This window comes from Epinephelus moara, chromosome 20 (genome assembly GCF_006386435.1).
Source record: "Epinephelus moara isolate mb chromosome 20, YSFRI_EMoa_1.0, whole genome shotgun sequence".
Classification (NCBI taxonomy): domain Eukaryota; kingdom Metazoa; phylum Chordata; class Actinopteri; order Perciformes; family Serranidae; genus Epinephelus; species Epinephelus moara.
In genome coordinates this window covers 41264161-41272454 of record NC_065525.1, presented here as the reverse complement: position 1 = coordinate 41272454, position 8294 = coordinate 41264161, and positions in this window count along the sequence as shown.

Here is an 8294-nt window from a genome sequence, read left to right as displayed (position 1 = left end):
ATAAAACTGACACAGTCCTCATTCATTTCATTTGTGCTGTGCCAGTAAAGTTACTGATCTTTGACTGCTGAATATGTACAGTATGATTGCTTGCGCTGCATTTAAGGTCCTGCTGTCCTTTTCACATGTTGTCTGCGCGCCTTTTGTCTCATTATTTTTTATAATCTGTGACCTTTCAGGGCTCTAGACTCACTTTTTTGAGTCAGAGCACAGTAGCCCCTAACGAAAAGATTTTAGGAGCACAAACAGAAAATTTAGGGGCCCACCTTAAATCGTCCTGCAGTGCAGTTATTAACATTTTAACTGTATCATAAACTACATGTAGTCTACGGCATATTAACATTTAACTGTTTTCATTATCTAAGTATTTAGCATCAGAGACTGGTGGTCATTCTTAAAATAATATCTGTCCAGATGTGAAGCCCTGACCGTCGGATTCGGTCAGCTTTCAGTGGAAATGTAGTGTAAAAATAAATAAAATCCACAACACACACGCATTGGCTGTTTGTTTCTACCGCTCCCCTCGCTGGAAGCCTCGGACCTTCCGCTGCCCGCCTCCGCCTTGATTAAACGCTGAAAATAAAATAAAAGAGGGAGACAGGTTTTTCCTATTTTATCTTATTTTGTTATATTTCTCCCTCTCCCCTCGCTGGAAGCCTCGGACCTCCCGCCGCCCGCTCCCGTCTCAAACACAGAGGTCTCCCTCTCCGCGGAGCACCCACGGCGCACGCCCGGCCTGTTAAATAGCCTGTAACCATAACAACTGTGTAACACAAACTCAGTGCTTTAGTCATTAAATAATGTCGGGCTCGGTTCGGTTTCGGACATAACAAAACAGAATGACCGTTGGGTTCGGACAGAAATATGCGGCACTCTAACACACACACACACACACACACACACACACACACACACGGAAGACCGGACATTATCATCAATTTATAAACACCCCCCGGACGCCCCGGACAGGACGTGAAAAGTGGACATGTCCGGGCAAAAGAGGACGTTTGGTCAGCCTAACAGAAGTGAAGCTAAAATATCCCTGATATGGCGGCTGTCTCTGTGGTATCAAGTTTATCGCCCATACAACACACTCTCACTGCGACCTCGTCACATGTCCACGTTTGGTCATGGACTTCCCACGTCCACATCTGACGTCCAAGGTACCCTGGGTGTGTTGGTTGTTGACGTTCTGGGACGCCGTGTCAACTTCAGCCTGTTACATGCATTGTCTGTTTTCAAAATACACTTCTGTTTTCACAGGAAATGTACAGTTTGCATACAGTCTCTTTCAAAATAAAAGCACTACGTCAGTGCAACACCATGAATTGACTTTTTTTTCCTTAAACCACAAACATGTGGTTTGGTGTTTGGCTTTAGAATCTTACAGGAAGTGAACTCCTGGGCGAAAGTCTTTGGGTGCTGGACCCATCCACCACCCCTCACACCAGCCCTACTCGGACTTTCGCCCCCTTGACTTGCCTTGTTTCCCTGACACCACCAGGCGCCATTACAGAATAATGGCAACAGGCTGTGCGTCATGCTGACATGAAAGGATGGCTTTTTTTCATCAGTGTCTGACACTGACAGTCACTAACCAAGCGCCAGTAATCAACACCTTCGGAGTGAGATCATGTTGACACATCACAAAATACAAAACTTGGTTGCTTTAAGTCAAAAGTACCAAATGTTGCCATATTTGTTCTAGTAAATTCTTTTTTTTCTGGTATACATTCCCTGAACTTAAATTTTATGTAAAACTTATTAAAATAAACTTAATTCAAAACAAAAAAATTGGATATCGATTCGACTCAATATAATCAAGTTGAAGTGATTTAATTGGGAAAATGAGCTAATTTAATTTAAAAAACCTGTTGATTCAAATCAATAAAATAAGTGCAAACCATATATATAGTTGTTTTTTTTTTAGATTATTAAGAAAGTATTGTTTTTTACAGTGTACACTGTGTGATGTGTTGGCTCTGCAGAGTCTCTGTAATGTGATCATTGTTCTGTTTTTATTAGTAATTCACTGTCTTAGCTTTCCAACTGTTGTGATCATCTTATTGTTTCTGCTTTGTGCCACTTCAAACTTCTTCACCAACTTGAGAAGGAAATCTTTTTTGCCAACTGAGTAACACACAGTCTAAATGAGTTTAATTAAATGAGATTGAATTGTTGTTTAAAGAAGCATCAGCGCTCACACAACAACAACAACAACAACATTTGTAGTTAGTCCAACAAATGAAGTTGTGACTATTGGGAACAACAAGACTCTTCCTCTGTCTTCAGTGTTTTATTTCATTAGCTGTAAATGTTCGTCGTGTTAGTGTCGTCTTTGCACTCACAAAAATTAGAAGACAAAAACAAACAAAATCTATCAGCATCAAACAAACACTTATGGTTGGGCAGTCTGAATGTTTGTCCTGTTTTGGATGTCTTAATATTTACCATTCTTGTCAAGAGACAGACAAATGCACTTTTGTTTTTCAAGTCAACCCAATCATCAGAATAAATGTTGGCATCGTACATTTCAGCAAATGATATTTTTTATGTTACAATTTTTAATTTGATGTTGTAACAGTGCTGTGGTTAATGTGTGATTCTGTGTAGAGTTATTAAAACATGTTTTTTTTTTCTTAATTCCAAATACCTGCTTTTGTCTCCACAAACATGACTGGCAGGGCCGGCTTAAGGCATAGGCGACATAGGCAGTCGCCCAGGGCACCACATTGCCTGGTGGGCGCTGGGAAATAAAAATAAAATATAATAATAATAAAAATTCGCCAGTGGGCACCCATCCTATTTTTTTTTCCAGAGTTAACAAATGAACAAATACAGAAAAAAAAGATAGAAAGAGAGAAAGCAAGCAAGCAAGAAAGAAATACACTTTGCACCCTGTTCCTCAAAATTTTTCATCTGCCCTGTGCGCACTGAGAGTGGGGGATGAGTCACCGTTTGATGCGCATCAACATGACAGCCCAAGTCTGTGTCAAAATCTGGTCAAGATAGGCAGATATTTATGTTTTACCTGCGTTTCATAGTAATGAAAAGGTCCAAGCCTTCAGGTGCGCGACGAGGAGGAAAAGAAAGTCTGATATAGAGGTATGTTGTCTGTCTTATGTTATCTTTAAAATGCCATTCTGTGTGTAACGTTGTTAGATGTTTCATTTATTGCAGCTAGCTAGCTAAATAGCAATAAAGCTAATGCTACATAATAATGCTACGATAGCTGTTGGACTCAGATAACGTTACAGATTGCTAAACCAATAGCTAGCTATCTGGATAACTGCTCCTTCTTGTGCTGAAATTTCGCTAACAATTATCAGTGATAATGGCTAACACTAACTCCACAAAAACAGATTTCTGCACTGGAACTGCCCATTGGTCCGACAGCCNCGCCTCAAGCCTTTCCCAGCTGACCCAGAGCCGGTCACAGCGCACCATCAAGGCAGAAATACGCCCGCCGGGAGCCGCTCAGCAGCGCGGAGAGCTCCCCACACAACCCCGACCCCAGAGTTAATAACAGGAGGTTATGGTGTTTCACTCTCTTCTCTCTATGACACTTGTATCTCGACCAGTAGCCTACTTTTGTTGCGTTTGCTGATCCTCTATGGTACACAAACACAGTACAGCCTAGTATAATCACATATCGGAACAACGGGACGTCGGACTAATGGGAAGTCGGACCAATGACATGGACCCTTTCTGCACTGGCTTGCACCAGAGATGTGAGCGCCACTTGGCATTGTAGCACATTGTAGTAACCTAGATTGATAATGAAATATATGTTTCATGCTGTTTTACTACTATTAGTGAGTTCTGTGACATTTTATGATTTACCATGTGTGTAAAGTATTTAGTTGTTACTCAGAGTTATATTGTAACTTATCTCAGTGGTGCAGTTATTTCAGTAATACATGTATCCCAACTTAGTTATCACTAATTTTGAACTTAGTTAAAACTAAGTTTGAACTTACACACAGTTGGTGCATCAGGCTGCAGTAGTTATTTGTCCTACTCTGCAGCTACAGTATATGTTTTTGCTTGTAATAGGCTAATATCTACTCTATAACTGCCCAGATGCACTCAGGAAATATTTGAGGAAACCCCCAGCTGCTGGAGAAGGGACATCAAATCTCTCTTACACCACCCTCTGAAGCAGGTAAATCAAATCCCAATCTCGCCTAGGGCACCAAAATGGCTAGGGCCGGCCCTGATGACTGGACATGTCACTGGTCTAAAACATTTATCTGCAGCTTGGCAGATGTCTCACCCATGGGTGTCACACCATCCACCATCCTCTCCTCCTCTCAATGAGAAACTCACCTCATACACCTTGTAAATCAAACTACATTGGCTTTTTTTTTCTCCACACAAAGACATATTCATCACACACATGATTCTCAGTGATTTATGTATTTTTGTTTCTGTTTCAGTCCCATATAAAAGAATAACCTGACTATTGATCATCTACAACCATTTATCCAACGAGCCTCGTGCTAGCTCAGGTATGAAAACACCACAGTGACCGCTCCTCTGGAAACTGTGATTAATTCACAATTGGAATTCTGTCACTTCCACCTTTGCCAGGTGGGAACAAGATGCTGATTGGACAAAACTATGCAAGCCACCTCTCGGCGGCAAGATGGTGTTTTGTTCCCACGGGGCGCACAGCTGCACGCTTGAGACGGATAAATAACATCCCCAGCACACGTTCGGTCAAACAATGTATCAATAGACTGTTGAAGCGTGGAGCTGAGAGTCTTCAAATGTTCATCTGTGCACATGTTCAGAGGCCGACTGAGACCCATCAGAAAAGATGTGATCAATATCGAGCATGTGTCTCTAAGGAGGTGTAAAGCTGATGAAGCTGGATGAGGCCAGTTTGTGTCGGCTGCAGCGAGTAATTTACTGACTACATGTGTATGTGTGTGATCTTTAGGGCACGTCTGTGTGCATGCTCACATGTATGCCTGTGGATATTCTCATTTATCCAGTTATAGTTATCTCAAGACAACTGAATCGAACGCAACTGGACTTAGTTTTGCTCACATGTAGTAGATCTATCCATCCCACCATCCATACATCTATAATAAGAAAAATAATGTCCTTTCCTTGGAAGGAAAACAGGATGGTTCCAGCATCAAAGATAAAATGAGGCCAAAAGAAACACAAGCACAAACACAGAGAATAAATCAGACAAATATACACTAGAAAATATATCAGTTAAAAACTAACTAAATGACAGACTGTGGAAATATTTACAGTGGTTGCCACTTACAGTGTTGATGGCTGAATGAAATGAATGTGACATGTTGTATATGTCCATGTAAGTAATTAAATAGACTGCTCAGGGAACAGTGAGTCACAGGGAGTCAGTGAAACTTCAGGGATATCAATCTGTCTATTTAGGAAGCACAAGTGATTATGAATCAGTTTCAGCTGCTTTGGTTCAAATCAAAGAGACAACAGGAACAATGGAGAGACAAACAGGAAATGGTTGTGGTGTCCACAGACAGTTGCTCTCTCCTTATCCTTCCTGACTGATTCTTCTCTGGTTTTGTCTTCTGCTAGTGTCCTTGTCACTACTGGTAGCATGAGGCCCTACCTGCAGCCCAGTCAGGTTGATACCAGATACCAGGAGACCAGCTGATACACGAGGAGAGCTGGACAGGGCCGTAGAAGGGCATCAACCCTGCAGCAGGACCGCTATCTGCTCCTTTGTGTGAGGAGGAACAGGAGGAGCACTGCCAGAGCCCTACAACATGACCTCCAGCAGGCTACTGGTGTGCATGTTTCTGACCACACTGTCAGAAACAGACTCCATGAGGGCGGCATGAGGGCCCCACGTCCTCTAGTGGGACCTGTAATCACAGCCCAGCACCGTGCAGCTCCATCATTCACCAGAGAACACCAGGACTGGCAGGTCCACCACTGGTGCCCCGTTCTCTCCACAGATGAGAGCAGGTTCACACTGAGCACATGTGACAGGCGTGAAAGAGTCTGGAGACGCCGTGGTGTACGTTATGCTGCCTGTGACATCATCCAGCATGACCGGTTTGGCGGTGGGTCAGTGATGATCTGGGGAGGCAGATCCTTGAGAGGTCACATACCTCCATGTCAGAGCCAGTGGTACCCTATGCATGCAGATTACCATGTAACTGTATAAAATGTGTGTATTTATCACATAAATATAGTTTAGTTTAGTTTAGTTTATTCATTCATTTCAAACCAAACAAAAATAATACAACACATACAACATAACAAATCCACAACAACACAGTTTGAAAAGGGGATGGAGGAAGCAAAGCTTATATGTGCTTATACTAAATGTGTTATATTTTTAATATTTTGTCATGTTTAGATTACGTGTTTCAAAGGCATCTGTGTATTGTGTACATAACAGAGCGCAACACGAGTTAAAATTGTAATTTCCAATAGTGACAAGCAATATGTATGTGCTTTACTAAATTTACACAAGCACTACGAGTGGTCGGGAGCAGGAGTGGATTTTGTTAGTAGCTACGAAAAGATCGGAGCTACTAAAATATTGATGAATGCGGACATGCATGTAAATTTCCGTCTGTTTAGACACATTTAGTTAAATTAGTTGGCAATTAGCAGGTTTAAGATCCAGATTAGGTTCATGATTGTGAATTATCTATGTAAATCGACTCAACAGATTACACGTTCTTTCTACATGTTGAATGATGATAATAAAAATATAGGCTAATAATAAAATCACAAAAAGGTTGTAAACCTTATGGTCATTACCATATCTGGGTCACTCAGGTGGTGTCAATTCTAATTAAACCTCCCACAATATAAAAGGCCTTCAGCTTTAGTTAATGGTAACAATGGCTGAACTTGCACTTTTGCATGATTTGGCGCAAGGCGCTATTTGGCGAGAAAGGCATTTCAGAGATAGGGCAGATATGTTGGCTGAGAGTGATGAATGGTTGATTAGGCGCTTCCGACTATTGAGACCAAATCTGTTGCATTTATGCAACATTTTGGAGCCTAATTTGACAAGGCCAACCAAACAAAGCCATGCCATCCCTGCACATCTACAGGTACTCTCTGTGCCTTGTTTTCTAGCCACAAAGACCTTCCAATGGGAGACTGGTGACAGGTCCGGCATTTCCCAGCCATCTATGAGCCGCATCCTCCCTGCAGTGCTCAACGGTATCATCAAACTAATGCCAGAGTACGTTCAATTTCCCTATGGCGCACAACGGCAGGTAGAGGTGATGCAGGGATATAGCGCGATTGGAAACATGCCAGGTGTCATCGGTGCCATAGACTGCACACACATACGCATCAAGGCTCCGTATGGTGATGCATTTAAAAACTTTCATTCCGTGAATGTGCAACTGATCTGTGATGCTAAGTGTGTGCTGTTAAACGTTGTGGCACGGTGGCCTGGTGGGACGCATGATAGTTACATCCTGCGCAATAGCGCAGTTGGCACGTGTTTGGACGATGGAGCTGTGAGGTACTGCTGGCTTATTAGTAAGAATATAGCCTGCCTATAATTGCATACATTTATATGTAGACACTTACCTTTCTATATCCATAGGGGACAGGGGTTACCCACTGACGCCGTGGCTGATGACCCCACTGAACAACCCGCAGACACCACAGGAGCTGGCATATAATTAGGCGCACGCTGCTACTCGGGCCGTTGTAGAGCGCACCAACGAGGTCTTGAAGGCAAGATGAATGTGTTTAGATAACAGAGGTGGCACCCTTCTTTATGCACCCGCGAAGGTGTGTAAAATAATATTGACCTGCTGTGTCCTGCACAGTGTGGCCATTAACCAGGGTCTTCCCCTGCCTGAAGTCCCCAATCCAGGAGAACGCGTACCTCCAGAACCAGCTCTTGGACCTCGAAATGCGGCTGCTAAACGGACCCACCAGCGACTTATAGAGCGATTTTAAGGTAAGTGTCGCTTAGACAGGTACTGAATAAGCTATGAACATTTTAGGCCGACATTCTTTGCAAAAAGTTATTTTAATTTGTTTTGTTTTATATTTATATCCAACATCCTGTTTCAGTAGGCTACATCAGTTCATTTTAATGTCATGCTACAAATAGTCTATATTTATTTATCCGAATAAAAGAGAGTAGCTTGATTATCTTGTTTCAAGTGTTTTTCCCAGGATAACCAGACATCACACAATACTGACAAAATTACACTTTATTTTTGAGGGCGCAAAAGTGCCTCGCAGATTCCCTTCAAGCTGGTGTTGATTTCTTGTAGGGATATGTTAATTTGCTGAACTGCTGT